The sequence below is a fragment of the Chiloscyllium plagiosum genome, chromosome 20, assembly GCF_004010195.1.
Source record: "Chiloscyllium plagiosum isolate BGI_BamShark_2017 chromosome 20, ASM401019v2, whole genome shotgun sequence".
Lineage (NCBI taxonomy): Eukaryota > Metazoa > Chordata > Chondrichthyes > Orectolobiformes > Hemiscylliidae > Chiloscyllium > Chiloscyllium plagiosum.
In genome coordinates, this window is record NC_057729.1 from 19,266,610 (window position 1) to 19,281,943 (window position 15,334).

At 40.6% G+C, this 15,334-nt stretch overlaps 1 long non-coding RNA gene across 2 annotated transcripts in view; it reads left to right on the forward strand.

The window, feature by feature from the left end:
- The window catches only part of LOC122560058, a 158,784-nt gene that overhangs the window by 45,414 nt on the left and 98,036 nt on the right, over positions 1–15,334 (forward strand). For both annotated transcript variants that reach the window (XR_006314631.1, XR_006314630.1), the window contains exon 2: positions 527–646. This is a non-coding gene — a long non-coding RNA (uncharacterized LOC122560058). The remainder of the gene's footprint in view (positions 1–526; positions 647–15,334) is intronic.

Consider the following 15,334-nt stretch of genomic DNA (forward strand, 5'->3'; position numbering starts at 1 on the left):
CCTACAAAAATCCAATGGTTGTTATGCTTGGATACTGTGAATTGTGGATATCTATATGAAGTTAGGTATTGTGGTATTTCATGTTAATTTTACTGGCGCCAACTTTGCAGACTGAAAGATTCACTTTTAACTGACTGTGAAGTATCTGTGATCTTCTTGCTTACATCAACTTTTTATCATGTGCAACTCAGATGGATGAAACAACCCAAGAGTTCATCAACCATGAATTTCTTGCCTTAATTCTGGAAATATTCCTGGTTTTCATGGAGGATATGAATGAGTGATGCTCAGGAGGCTTTTGATCTTTAAGTTTAAAATTTTGGTTATTATGGAATCAAAGATACTGGATGAATTTTACAAACCTCTCTAGAGAGAAACTCAGTGTCTAGAAGGAAAATCAAAACTGGCGAATGGCACATACTGGGGTCTGGTTTGTCTTTTTACTTCAAAATGGAGGTCCAATATGACCAATAGAGAATTTCCATATATTCTTGGCTCTTGACTGATTTTGTTTCCTCTGAAACAGCTGACAGACTGAGAAGAAGCCCACCCCAGAGCCATAAATGGTTGGTGAAATTCAACACGAGCAAATGCGAGGTCTTGCACTTTGGAAAAAAGAATACAGGCATGGACTATTTTCTAAATGGTGAGAAAATTCATAAAGCCAAAGTACAAAGGGATCTGGGGGTGCTAGTCCAGGATTCTCTAAATGTTAACTTGCAGGTTGACTCCGTGGTTAAGAAAGCAAATGTAATGTTGTCATTTATCACAAGTGGATTGGAATGTAAAAGCAGTGATGTGCTACTGAGACTTTATAAAGCTCTAGTTAGGCCCCATTTAGAATACTGTGTCCAATTCTGGGCCCCATACCTTTGGAAGGACATTCTGGCAATGGAGCATGTCCAGTGGAGATTTACATGGATGATCCCTGGAATGGTAGGCGTAACATATGATGAATGCCTGAGAATCCTGGGATTGTATTCATTAGAGTTTAGAAAGTTGAAGGGAGATCGAATAGAAATTTACAAGATATTGCATGGCTTAGAAAGGGTGGATGCTGGGAATTTATTTCCATTAGGCTAGGACCCATGAGCACAGCCTTAGAATTAGAGGGGGTCAATTTAGAACAGAAATGAGGAGGCATTTCTTCAGCCAAAGAGTGGTAGGCCTGTAGAATTCATTGCCACGGAGCACAGTGGAGACCAGTGTGTTCAAGGCAGACATTGATAAATTCTTGATCTCGCAAGAAATTAGGGCTATGGGAGAGTGCGGGTAAGTGTAGTTAAAATGCCCATCAGCCATGATTGAATGGTGGAGTGGACTCAATGGGCCGAATGGCCTTACTTCCACTCATTTGTCATATGGTCGTGTAACACACCACGGGGGGCTAAACTGGAGGACTTTGGGACTTCCAACCCTCAATGGTCTAACTCACTAAGCCACTGATTGGCTGCTAGTTGCAGTATTCCTGGCAGCGGCAAGAGCTGTATGTGGCCCCTGCTGGAATGCAACCCTGAAGGAGAGTGGTGGATGGTGAAAGCAAATTCACTTTGCAGCATGTGTTTGCAGACACCTGATGCAATGTGATGAGTGGCAGTATGAATTCCTCATGCAACAGTACCCTCCCTTTGTGCTCTTTTTGAACTTGCAAAAAAAATAAGGTGCCTGCTCCCAGCCACCAGCCCTGCCAATTGCATTATGTTGTAGGCAACAGATTATCAATGTCAATTTACTTATTAGCTAGCTCAATAGACAATTAATTACTTATTTAAGTGTGGCAGATGCATTGCTGAGCTCTGCTCCTATTCACCTACTTTATAATGAGGCTGAGCTCTGTGGTGAGCAGGAAACGGATGGACAGGGTCCTTTGCCATCCACTGAAAAATGTCATGCATGGCCACATCAAGTCCAGCTTCATACCTCTTCACCAAAGATGGTGACTTCAGCACACTTTCCAATGGACAACAATCATAAAGGAATGCAATCTGGTTAACTCTTGTCCAAGAATCAGAAATCAGCATCAAGGACTTTCAATTTCTTCAATACAGGAACCACTGAGGGGGCTCCTTACAGTTCTTCACGTAAAAAAATCTTGTGGTGTTCTGTATGATCCAATATCTCTCTGAAGTAAGAGAAACACACATACGAAGCACAGGCAATGGACAAAATTGTCATGATTGGTTGATGAGCAATTGACAGCAAGATCCGAATCATCTGACCAGGATCGTAAAGCATTTCAGCTCAGCTTTAGACACAAACTGAGTCTGTTACACCCTCATTAATGCAATTTGGAGAACTGTCATTCCACATAAAGACTGCTATTCATTAATGCAAATATTCACAGATATTACCTCATATTGAACTGCAGAAAAGGATTTATCATTACACCATTACAGCAATACCTCTTCCTTTGCTGTCTCTCACTGAGAGTTCCTGCCTTGTGCTCCTTTTTGCTGCCCCCTAATGTCTGTGTGAGGGAACTAGATGACTGCTATTTAACAAGTGAAATCTCAATGTGCTGCTAAGAACCTTCTCACTGAGATCTGAGCTTGTGGCCAAGGAGAGCCCTACCCTGAGCCACCAGGTACTGTTCTGCAGCTGTTATCGAACTTCTGGAATACTCTGGACAGATACGAAAATTCTTGCATGCATCCTAATGAGACACCTGCCATCATCTGGGGATATCTGCTCCTGCCCTGCAGTTCCTGGCATCACATCCAATTAGCCCACAGCATTTATAATTGTCATACAGTTGTCAGGCAAGTCCTGGCCTAGGTAATTCTCTAATAAATCAAAAGCCAGGAGATTTGAAATTTTACCTGATCAGATAAGATTGTGAGCTTAGAAGGTAGCAAGGTCTATTTGACTTTGATGAGAAATTACTTTATTACTGTATACCCATGAAAAATGCAAACGTCCAGCCGATTACATTTAGATTCCTATTGAGGGCTGATTAACTTTTTGATGACCAAGTCTGTCTTTGATTAGAACAGGTATAACTATTGCTTTCTCATCATGAATTCTCTATCTTTGCAGTCAACAAATCCCTTCACAATAGCATTCTCCAGGAGCTTAGTTGATCTATATACTTATTCATAAACATTTACAAAATTACATTTCAAAACAGTTGAAATTAGACATTGCCAAGTTCATGTTAAAGTTTCTTTTTACCCATTGAGCATGTGGCACTGTGAAGTACTGTAATACAATTACAATTCCATATCATACTTCAAATTATTTTGCGATAAAGATACCAGCCAAGATGTTTTACAGTTTTTAGCTCTTATGTGTACCATGGCAGTGTCCTTGTTGCACTGAATCTTTGTGGTGACTGCCCCAAATTGTAGTGCTTCCCACAGCATATAGTCCCACAATTTGGAATGTCAGGCTAGAACACTACGGGTTTAGTTGATTATTTTTCATGTGACATTGCAACATTTAAAAGGCATCTCGATGGGTAAATGAATAGGAAGGGTTTAGAGGGATATGGGACAAGTGCTGGCAAATGGGACTGGATTAGGTTGGGGTATCTGGTCGGCATGGACAAGTTGGACCGAAGGGTCTGTTTCTATGCTGTCCATCTCTATGACTTCATGACTCTATGACATGGAGAGAAGATTAAGAGTCTATTTTAGGCCTGATCTTCCCTACGATTCCTCAACTTCTGAACTTGAAGATCATAATCTTCGTGTTGAGCTAATGCAAGTGTTTAGAGGAAAAACAATTACTCTGTGAGAAAGATGCTGACAATGATGGGAATGCTAATGTTTTGCAAGAAGAATCAAGTGGATATTCGATTCGTTAAATTAATAGCGATAGCACTCTCTGTACTCTCACAACATGTGAGATTCCAGTGAGATTGATGATATTTTTGTTTCTATTCTAAAGGTAAAGTGCCAACTTTATGGGAACAGTAAGGTTTTCACTGCTGCATGCTTATACACATGCTATATTACATCTTTTGGTGCCAAGATTGGTTTTGTTGGGAGCATTATTTTGTGGCTTACCTTCCTTATTCTCAGCAGTTCATTAAATGCCTCACAGCCCTAAACTGTCAGCAGACTTTAGATTGGCAAAGTAATGGCTGTGGTTTTGGTCCTGTATTTCAGAAACGAATCATTATTTCAGCCCTTCATGTGGACTACTTGTGGGTTGATGCATACACAGATCTGCAGACATTTCATTACAAATGATGGAAGCACTTGACATCTTAAAATGGATTGGCAAGAATCATGAGCATTACATTCCTAAACTCCCACAAGTTTTAAATGCACATCATCTGACAGAAAACTTCTAATTTTTTTATCCTTTATGATGTTATAAATTCAAATTGTACTTAAATTATGTCTCATACATAATTCTTGTTAGAAATCATAAAAACTACTAAGACATACACATGTTAAATAATTTTGGGCTCATTCCACCTAGACATGGTTGTCGTGGCTGATTTGGCGTCAACTGTGACTACCACAGTGTGGTGAGAAAAGTAGTTCTGCATTGACAAGTTGTAATATAATACTGACCATAAGACAAGCCACCAAATCAAAATATACTTGCACTACTTAATTTAGAGACTTCAACTAGCAACGAATGAAACCTTTAGTGCCCTTCAGTAAATGGCTGGTGATTTGTTTTTAATTCCTCAGTGTTCTGCAGGAGTAGTTGAAGTTCTCTCCTGCCAAATTGATCTCAGAAACTTTTCCTGTGCAGACTTTCACAGCCAAGCTGGGTTTTCTGTTCATGTGACATTCACAAACACACACAGTTCCAGAGGTATTGCTGAGGTTTTTCTTGTTTCTGCCACAGGGTCACTGAGACCAGTAATGGCACCCCTATATTTTCAGTTGAGGAGTCTGCCCTTTCCAATTGAAGCAAAAGTTTGCATAGTGGGATTAAACAGAGCTCCCCTAGTGTCCTGAGCAACCTTCCCAGATTAACTGATCACCTGATCGAAGTATACAAGATAATGAGTGGAATATATAGAGTCAATAGCCAGAGACTTTTCCCTAGGGCAGGATTGACTGATACAAGGAGTCATAGTTTGAAGATATTAGGAGGAAGGTATAAAGGAGATGTCAGAGGTAGGTTCTTTACGCAGAGAGTCGTGAATGCAAGCAATGCATTGCCAGCTGTGGTGGTGGAAACAGAGGGACATTTAAGCAATTGCTGGACATGCACACGGATAGCAGTGAGTTGAGGGGTGCGTAGGTTAAGTTATTATATTTTACATTAGGATTAAATTTCGGCACAACATTGTGGGCCAAAGGGCCTGTTTTGTGCGTTGCTTTTCTATGTTCTAACTATTATCACTAAAACAGCTGTCATTAATCACATTATTCTTTGTGGGACTATGGTCTGCACAAATTAATTACTATATTTGCTGATATTGCTACAGTGACTACTTTCTAAAAGCATACTAATATGAAGTGCCTTGGGACATGCTAGGGTTGTGAAAGGTGCTACGAGCTTATTCTTAATCTTTCTTTACTATTTGTGTAGTCTGGCCTACACATGACTCCAGTTGTGATTGACAGTTGATTAATGGTGGTAATGAATACATTGCCTGAGAGAGTAGTTGGAAAAGTTTTGATTGAAACATGCAAAAGGTAGCTGAACTGTTACCTGGAAAGGAAGAACGTGCACAGTTACGAAGAAAAGGTGAGGCATGCACCAAGTGAAATGTTCATTCTGGGAGTCAGTGCACACAAAATGGACCAAATGATCTTCTGTGGTTGCAATACTGCTGCCCCAGCAATTGCTACTGCTATTATCAGCCATCTCAGTGCCCCTGGTGTTCTGACTGGCAACCTGCCTCATCTGTAAAACTCAGTCGTTAGATTTTTATTATTTTTTGTGTTCTGGCTATTGTAGAATGTGAACAGTGCAATTTGCACTGCATCAAGATCTGACAAAAACATTGCATAATTACTTGCAAATAAGCCTTGAATTACAAACATGACATGATACCTGTTAAAGAGTGTAATATGTGTTTTCTGTGGTAGGTTTTGGAGAAAACTATAAGCTATGCTGTTAGGATGGTCACTTTTTAAAAATATAGAATCCCTACAGTGTGGAAACAGGCCTTTTGGCCGAACAAGTTCACACCCACGCTCCGAAGAGAAACCCACCCAGACCCAGTCGCCTATATTTACCCCTGACTAATACACCTAATCTACACATCCCTTAATACAATGGGCAATTTAGCATGGCCAATTCACCCAACCTGCACATCTTTGGATTCTGGTAAACTTTAAACTTAAGTTAGATGTATTACAATTTAAAGCATGCTTCTGGGTATGCGGCATAAAAAATTAAATGTTTGAACAGACACATCATTATACATTAACCAGGACTGATTTGGAGTCTGACTCACTCCATGATATTGGGGGATCCTTGAGAACTGAGTCTGGCTTTGATCGAGGGGAGGCCTTTAATTTGATTCCTGTGCTCACCACGATCTCATGCTCTTACTGCACCAACTTCAGTTAATGTACAGAACACAGCAGAAACAGGTCGTGTATAAAACATAAAGGTGCCCGTGCCTTAACATATCATCTGGCTCCGCTTTGTACGTTTGGACAAGGCATTTAGCCAAGCAATTACTTGTATTTCAAATACAATGCATCACATTCTACTTTCTTATTAAACAACTGAAATTTTGTTTAACCTTGAACCAACAGCTGTTAGATATTTCTCAGATTTGAAATAATGCTGACTGAACAGCCTCACTTTTAGTTAGTTTAAACAGAAAGCAAACAAAAAAAAAGATAGAATGAAATCTGAAAAAAACTAAGTGGAACAAGCAGGATTGTGGAGAGACAGAGAAAATGACAATAATAAGTGATTGTTTGGGCACCTCTGCGGATTAGTTGGATCAATGCTTGGGCCCCAGCTATTCACAATACGTTTATATGTCAATGATTTAGATGAGGGAATCAAATGTAATATTTCCAAGCTTATTGATATCAGAAAACTAGGTTGGATTGTGAGTGGTGAGGAGAATGTCAAGACATTTCAAGATGATTTAGATCAGTTGAATAAGTTGGCAAATACATGGCAGATGCACCATCAGTAGAAGAAACAAAATAGCAGAGTTTTATTCAAATGGTGACAGGTTGGAAAATGCTAACATGGTAAAGGACCTGGGTGTCATTATACTCCAATCACTGAAACATGTTGGTCTTCATCATATTTTGTTGTGAGAGATTTAAGGACAGGAGCAAGAAAATCTTACTGCAGTTATACAGGACCTTGGTGAGACTAAACCTGGAGTATTGTATGATGTTTTGGCCTCTTTATCTAAGACAAGATTTACTGCCATAGAATGAGTGCAGCAAAGGTTCAACAGATTTAGTACTCAGATGGCAGCTTTGTCATAGAAGGGGAGATTGGGTCGACTGTGCCTGTGTTCACTGGAGTTTCGAAGGAGAGAAGAACTGATAGAGTCATAGAGATGTACAGCACAGAAACAGACGCTTCTTCCAACTCGTCCATGCCGACCAGATATGCTAACCTAATCTAGTCCCATTTGCCAGCACTTAACCCATACCCTCCCAACCCCTTCCTATTCATATATCCATCCAGATGCCTTTTAAATGTTGTAATTGCACCTGCCTCCATCACTTCCTCTGGCAGCTCATTCATACATGCACCACCCTCTGTGTGAAATAGTTACCCCTTATGTCCCTTAGGGTAGCAAACCTATGGAATTCTCTACCACAGAGGACTGTAGAGATCATCACTGAATAGGTTGAAAAGAATGATTTGGCTGTGAGCATAAGAGGTATAGTTAGTACGTTTTCAGGCGACACCAAAATTGGAGGTATAGTGCACAGTGAAGAAGGTTACCTCAGATTACAACGGGATCTTGATCAGATGGGCCAATGGGCTGAGATGTGGCAGATGGAGTTTAATTTAGATAAATGTGATGTGCTGTATTTTGGGAAAGCGAATCTTAGCAGGACTAATACACTTAATGGTCAGGTCCTAGTGAGTGTTTCTGAACAAAGAGACCTTGGAGTGCAGGTTCATAGCTCCTTGAAAGTGGAGTCGCAGGTAGATAGGATAGTGAAGAGGGTGTTTGGTATGTTTTCCTTTATTGGTCAGAGTATTGAGTTCAGGAGTTGGGAGGTCATGTTCCGGTTGTACAAGACATTGGTTAGGCCATTGTTGGAATATTGCATGCAATTCTGGTCTCCTTCCTATCAAAAAGATGTTGTGAAACTTGAAAGGGTTCAGAAAAGATTTATAAGGATGTTGCTGGGGTTGGAGGATTTGAGCTATAGGGACAGATTGAATAGGCTAGGGCTGTTTTCCCTGGAGCATCGGAGGCTGAGTGGTGACCTTGTAGAGGTTTATAAAATCATGAGGGGCAAGGATAGGAGAAATAGACAAAGTCTTTACTCTGGGGTGTGGGAGTCCAGAACTAGAAGGCATAGGTTTAAGGTGAGAGAGGAAAGAGATAAAAAAGGCCTAAGAGGCAACTTTTTCACACAGAGGGTGGTACATGTATAGAATGAGTTGCCAAAGGAAGTGGTGGAGGCTGGTATAATTGCAACATTTAAAAGGCATCTGGATGGGTATATGAATAGGTAGGGTTTGGAGGGATATGGGCCTGGTGCTGGCAGGTGGGGCTAAGTTGGATTGGGATATCTGGTTGGCATGGACGAGTTGGACCGAAGGGTCTGTTTCCATGTTGTACATCTCTATGACTCTATAACTCTAAATAGATTTCTAGAGGTTAAGTATGTTGAGGGATATGGGGAGAGCATGGGAGTTTGGCATCATAGAAGATACAGCACTTGCCCTTAATCTCCTCCCTCCCCAAAGCCCCAAACATGTTTTGCAAGTGAAGCAGTGATTTGTTTGCTCTTTAAATCTTGTATGATGGATTCACTTTTCACAATGTGGTTTCCTCTACAGCTGTGAGACCAAACGGAGACAGAGTGCCCACTTTGCATATGTCTCTATTCTGTGCATATGAAGAACCTTGACCATCCAGTCACTTGTCATTTCAATACACCATCTTAATCTCATGTAAACATATCTGTCCTAGGCCTGTTGCAGTTCTCCAGTGAAGCTCAAGACAAGAGCAACAGCACCTAATTTCCCAATTATACACTTTACAGGACTCAATGCCGAGTTCAACAACTTCAAAGCATGGACACTGTCTTCCGTTTCGATTACACTCCCTTTCCCCCCAACCTACCATCCATTGTATTCTCTGCTTAGGTTTACTTTCAACAGAGATCACCTATTTTTTGCTGTTAACATCTTCCATTAACATACATTCTTCAATTCTACATCTCTTCTATTACCATTAACACTCACTTTGCCTTATGATCTGAGCACTCCTCCCATCTGTTCTCATTTGCTCCTCCTGCTGCCCTGTTAGCAATTTAAAAACCATAATTTTCTAACCCTGTCAGTTCTGAGGAACAGTCAGATTCTTTTAAGACTAACTTTGTGATATGCGAAGGAAACACAGGAAGTGAAACAATGGCACTTGATATTGCACTGTCTTGTAACCTTATGGCAAGATGAAGCCACAGTAAGATGATTTGTAAAGAGATTAAACTTTTCCTTCCCTTTGCAGAGAGTGGAAAAAAAAATAGCAGTACAATGAGATCAAACGTATTGTAAAAAAGTGCCAGGACAAAATCACTCTTGGCAATTCCAGAATGTTGACAGAGGATGGGCACTAATTACAGAGACATAGAGTCACACAGCATGGAAACAGTCCCTTCGGTCCAACCAGTCCACGCCAACTAAACTAGTCTCACCTGTCTGCACTATCCCTCATATCCCTCCAAACATTTCCTATTCATGAACTAATCCAAATAACTTTTAAATGTTGCAACTTTATCTGCATCTATCATTTTCTCTGGCAGTTCATTCCACACAAAACCACTCCCTGTGTTTAAAACGTTGTCCCTCATGTCCTTTTTAAAATTTTCTCCTCTAATTTTAAAAAAATACCCTCTAGTTTTGAACTCCTCCACCTAAGGAAAAAGTCTTCTGTCATACACCTTATGTATGCTCCTCATGATTTTACAAACCTCAATAATTTTACACTGCTCAACCTCCTACACTTGAGTGAAGAAAATCCCGGCCTATCCTACCTCACCCTATATCTCAACCGCTACCGCTCCCCCCCCCCCCCCCCATTGCCAGCAACATACTGGTAAATCTTTTCTGAACTCTCTCCAGTTTAATAACCTCCTTCCTATAACAGGGCAACCAGAACTGCACGCAATACTCTAGAAGAAGCCTCACCAATGACCTGCACAACCTCCTCAACATGATGTCCAAAGTCCTATATTCAAAAAGCAAGCGTACTGAATGCCTTCTTAATCACCCTTTCTGCCTGTGACACAAATTTCAAAGAATTATCAACCCCAAGGTCTCTCTGTCCTACAATATTACCCAAGGTACTACCATTATTTGTATAAGTCCTTTCTTTGTTTGTTTTGCTAGTATGCAATACCTCACACAATTATCCAAATCAAACTCCAACTGCCACTCCTCAACCTATTGATCCAATTGATCAAGATCTCTTTGTAATCTTAAATAACCTTCTTCACTGTTCCACCATAACACCAAATTTGGTGTCTTCTGCAAAATTACGAACCAGTTCCAGCCCAAATTACTTGGACCCCTCCAGAACCTCACTAGTAATTGGAGAGGCCTATTTTACGGTAGCTTTACAATCATGCTGCCTGGATAAAAGAGTCAACATTAAAATTGCCAGAAAGAATTGACACAGTCCCGATGAAGGGCTTATGCCCAAAACATTGACTCTCCTGTTCCATGGATGCTGCCTGACCATTTTCCAGCTCTACAATTTTTGACTCTGACTCTCCAGCATCTGCAGTCCTCACTTTCTCCACAGATGTAATGCTATCCAGTAAGCTAATGTAAGATTCCCAGCAGATCAAAGCATAAAATACTTTTTAACTGACTCAATAATTCCTATACTATTGAAATAAATTAGTAGAGTATAATAGTAGCCGATGACTTTTGCCTTAGGTATTGTGGTTGAGAAGCTTCTTCGCGTTGTCATAATTTTATCTCCTTGCCAATTGGTATTAAAGTATTGCATCCAGCACTTACTCTTCGGGTTAACCTCAATTTAGGTCACAATAATTTTACATTTTTATCTCTGCAATATATTATACTGTTTTTTGTTTACCACAGCAAGAAGCAACCTCATTCCAGGTGCAGCTGTGACACAAATTTACACCAACAAAAAAAAAGGGAACCACATGTTTTGTGGTTTACTTTTTGATGTTATATATTTTTAACTCTCTTATTTCAGGGTACTTCTCCCACGAACCTTAACTCCTTGTATACCAGGAACATTGGTCATGAGTTTGAACAGACCAGCTACCACGCTGTTACCACAAGGTACAGCCATGGAGCATAAGAACTGCCTTGGACATTCCTGGTCAGCATTTTCCAAATTTGCCCAGATAACTATTTAAATTGTACCATACCCAGGGTACAAGCACATGAACTTGTTGCCTGCCAAGCATCTCAACCAGGCCCACAGGGGCTGACTTGACCTCCCAGTCACCGCCCATTTTAATTCTCCTTCCAACCCCCTTTCTGACATGACCGTCCTTGGCCTCCTCCATTGCCAAAATGAATGACAGTGCAAATTGGAGGAACAACACATCTTCCGCCTGGGCAACCTACAGCCCGGAGGACTCAACATTGAGTTCTCCAATTTCAAATAACTCCTTTCCCATCACCCGACTCTCTTCCTGGCCCATCCCCCTCCCTTCCATTCCTCTCAGTGACCCTTCCTTCTCGCCACCAGCCGAATTTATTCCTCCCATCAACCAACCAAGTCATAACCTCTACCTGTCTTCACCTACCCCCACCTCGCCAACCTGCCCACCCCCACACCGTTTATCTGCAGCTTCCCCAACACCCATCCCCAGTCCTGAAGTAGGTTACACCCGAAGTGTTGACTTAGTCACCTCCTGATGCTGCCTGGCTTGCTGTGTTCTTCCAGCCTCCTGCTTGTCTGCCTTTTATTTCAGCAACAGATTTCATTACACAATCTCCCAGTTTGTCTTTTCTGTGTAGACAATAATAGAATAACAGTACCCAGATTTGTTCAAATATACTTAACATTAAAACTAAGAAAAAAATTGTTTTAACACCTACATATTACAGTGGCGGTCAAGCCTAGCTATCTCTATCTGCAGTAAAAGGAAGATATGTATTTATATAGTGTTTTTCCTCACATTGTGTCCCAGAGTACTTTATAGCCAATGACGAGCTTCACTGTTGTAAAGTAGGAGCAATATATAGATCATAATGGCTATGCTCAGCAATGATATGGAACAACAATATTTTTATAATAACAATGGTGTTCCTTTACTTGCGAACCTGGAAATCTATTTGATTAAATTATCTCTCATCAAAAGTGAGAAATTGATCTGGAAAAGCATTGCCTGATATTAACCTTCAGTGTAACAATCAAGATTGCACAGCTGATTGAAAATTGAATACGTTTTTAAGCCAACTATTTCAACTGAAAGACTTTGGTGTTGTTTGTAGGTCTGTCTGAGGCAACCACTTTAATGCTGCAAGAATAGAATCAGGTTAGGCTGCGATGTCATTTCCATAAATCAAGCTCCGTATTAAGACCAATTCCGACAAGCAGGAGGCTGGAAGAACACAGCAAGCCAGGCAGCATCAGGAGGTGGAGAAGTCAACATTTCAGGTCTAACACTCGGAGCGGTGATTTCTCCACCTTCTTATGCTGCCCGGCTTGTTGTGTTCTTCCAGCCTCCTGCTTTTCTACTTTGGATTCTAGTATCTGCAGTTTTATGGTCTCTTATTTAGACCAATTCTGCATGAAGACAATTATTGAAGGCAACACTGCACTGAAATTTAGCTTTTTATTCTGTCAGGGGTACAGAATGACCGTGTGTAGCCAAAATAAACTTAAATTTTCTTTCTGACAAATTAGCGATTTTTGCATGAAAATAGGAAGAATTTAAATATTCTCAACAGCCAGCACTATGACTTTACTAGCTTCCTGCATGCATGCTGAGGATGGGATGGACTTGGGAGAAGGGCTTCAGAGATTGGAGAATGCGACTGGAATAGGAGAAACATGAATATTACAAATTACTGCACCATCTTCTATTTTGGCAGCTTGTCAGATCAATATCATCAGTTCTTTCTGTTGTAATGAAATGGATTAGAAAACATTCAGGCGCGGGTCAAAAAAACTGTTAATTTGATTTTGCCTGTTGTGTGCTGTATTAATATATTAATAGAATGTAGTTACTAAGGAATCTCATTCAGGTTTATCCACACATACTGCATCTGTGCATTTTCAGCTAGTGCTTCTTTTACTGTTGCAGTACAAATGACACAGCCTCCTTTCTACCTACCCTACCTATTTCACTTCATATCTTAAACTCCAAAAATAATACCCCTTAAACTTCTAAACTCCCAGGAGTCCAAGCATCATGTGTGTAAAATGTCTTCATATGTTAATCCTTGGCAACCAGGTGTCAATGGTGAATCAACACAACACTCCCTCCAAGACTAATGCATCACTCCTAAAATGAGAACAACTCACAGCATTCCAGGTGGGGTTTGACTAGTGCTGTATATACCAGTGCTATAGCGGAAATATGATTAACCCTTGTATTTTAATGCTCTATATCTGAAAGTCAGCATTCCATTAGCCATTTTGATAGTTTTCTGATCCTGTCCATAGGAGGTTTCCATGTACCTGGATGACTTTCCCAAGTCTCTTTGAATGTCCCTTGTTTCTAGCTTTTCACCATTTTGTAAATTCCCTATCTTACTCTTTTTAAGATCCAAAGTGGGTTACCTTAAAGTTAACTTCATTAGGCATATTTGCCCAGTCATCTAACTTACCAATATTCCTTTGTTTACTCTCTAGATTTGGAATCCCCTACCCTGGGGAAAAGACCATCACTATTCACCCTATCCATGCTCCTTTTATAAGTCACCCCTCAACCTCCGACACTCCAAGGGAAATAGCCCCAGCCTATTCAGCCTTTCCCTATAGCTCAAACTCTCCAACCATGGCAGCATCCTTGTAAATCTTTTCTGAACCCTTTCAAGTTTCATAACATCCTTCCTAGAACAGAGAGACCGGAATTGAATGCAGTATTCCAAAAGAAGCCTAACCAACAGCCACAACATGACCTCCCAAGTCCCTTGCTCAATGCACTGACCAATAAAGACACACATACCAAACACCTTCTTCACTATCCTGTCTACCTGCGACTCCACTTTCAAGGATATATAAACCTGCACTCCAAGGTCTCCTTGCTTGGCAACAGTTCCAGAGACCTTACTATTAAGTGTATAAGTCCTGCCCTGATTTTCTTTCCAAAATCTAGCACCTGACATTTATCTAAATAAAACTCCATCTGCCACACAACAGCCCATTGATCCTTTTAATCAAGGTCCCGTTGTACTCTGTGGTAATCTTCGCTTTCCACTGCACCACCAACTCTTGTGTCACCTGAAAACTTACTAACCATTCCTTCTATATTCACATCCATATTGTTTTTTAAATGATGAAGACTTCTTGCAGATGTAGTTGTCAGGGATGTTCGAAATATCTCTGATTTCCCACAATCCACAGGAGAAACATACTACCCCACTGACTGCCATTTTCACCCTCTGGCAACTATTAAATTAAAAATAAATTTCTACTAAATTAATTTAGAGCTAACTAAATGGTCCCCTAGTGTTAGATTCTCATGAAAAAAGATTAGTTACACTATTCTGTAAATCCCAGTAAAGTACTACTCTACCACTAACTTAATTCCAACTACTCTAAAACCATAAGACCATAAGACCATAAGACATAGGAGTGGAAGTAAGGCCATTTGACCCATCGAGTCCACTCTGCCATTCAATCATGGCTGATGGGCATTTCAACTCCACTTACTCGCATTCTCCCCGTAGCCCTTAATTCCTTGTGACAGCAAGAATTTATCAATTTCTGCCTTGAAGACATTTAGCGTCCCAGCCTCCACTGCACTCTGTGGCAATGAATTCCACAGGCCCACCACTCTCTGGCTGAAGAAATTTCTGTTCTGAATTTACCCCCTCTAATTCTAAGGCTGTGTCCACGGGTCCTAGTCTCCTCGCCTAACGGAAACAATTTCCTAGCGTCCACCCTCTCCAAGCCATGTATTATCTTGTAAGTTTCTATTAGATCTCCCCTTAATCTTCTAAACTCCAATGAATACAATCACAGGATCCTCAGCCGTTCCTCATATGTTAGACCTACCATTCCAGGGACCATCCGTGTGAATCTCCG